Source organism: Physeter macrocephalus, chromosome 17, assembly GCF_002837175.3.
Source record: "Physeter macrocephalus isolate SW-GA chromosome 17, ASM283717v5, whole genome shotgun sequence".
NCBI classification, from domain to species: Eukaryota; Metazoa; Chordata; class Mammalia; order Artiodactyla; family Physeteridae; genus Physeter; species Physeter macrocephalus.
In genome coordinates this window covers 3,346,301-3,347,059 of record NC_041230.1, presented here as the reverse complement: position 1 = coordinate 3,347,059, position 759 = coordinate 3,346,301, and positions in this window count along the sequence as shown.

Below are 759 nucleotides of genomic sequence, written 5' to 3'. Positions count from 1 at the left end.
GAGGTCCTGGATCATCTTCACTATCATTATTCTGAATTCTTTTTCTGGAAGGTTGCCTATCTGCACATCATTTCGTTGTTCTTCTGGGGTTTTATCTTGCTCCTTCACCTGCTATGTAGCCCTCTGCCTTTTCATCTTGTCTGTCTTTCTGTGAATGTGGTTGTTGTCATCATGTCTTCGTTGTCATTTGTCTCTAGGTATTTTTTTCATTTCCTCTTTTATTTCTTCAGTGATCTCTTGGTTATTTAGTAACTGTTTAGCCTTCAGGTGTTTGTGGTTTTTACATTTTTTTCCCTGTAATTGATTTCTAATCTCATAGCGTTGTGGTCAGAAAACATGCTTGATATGATTTCAATTTTCTTAAATTTACTGAGGTTTGATTTGTGACCCAAGATGTGATCTATCCCGGATAATGTTCCATGCGCACTTGAGAAGAAAGTGTAATCTGCTATTTTTGGGTGGAATGTCCTATAAATATCAATTAAATCTCTCTGGCCTATTGTGTCATTTAAAGCGTGTGTTTCCTTATTAATTTTATGTTTGGATGATCTGTCCATTGGTGTAAGTGAGGTGTTAAAGTCCCCCACTATTATTGTGTTACTGTCAATTTCCTCTTTTATAGCTGATAGTAGTTGCCTTATGTATTGAGGTGCTCCTATGTTGGGTGCATATATATTTAGAACTGTTATATCTTCTTCTTGGACTGATCCCTTGATCATTATGTTCTTCCTTGTCTCTTGTAACAATCTTTATTTTAAA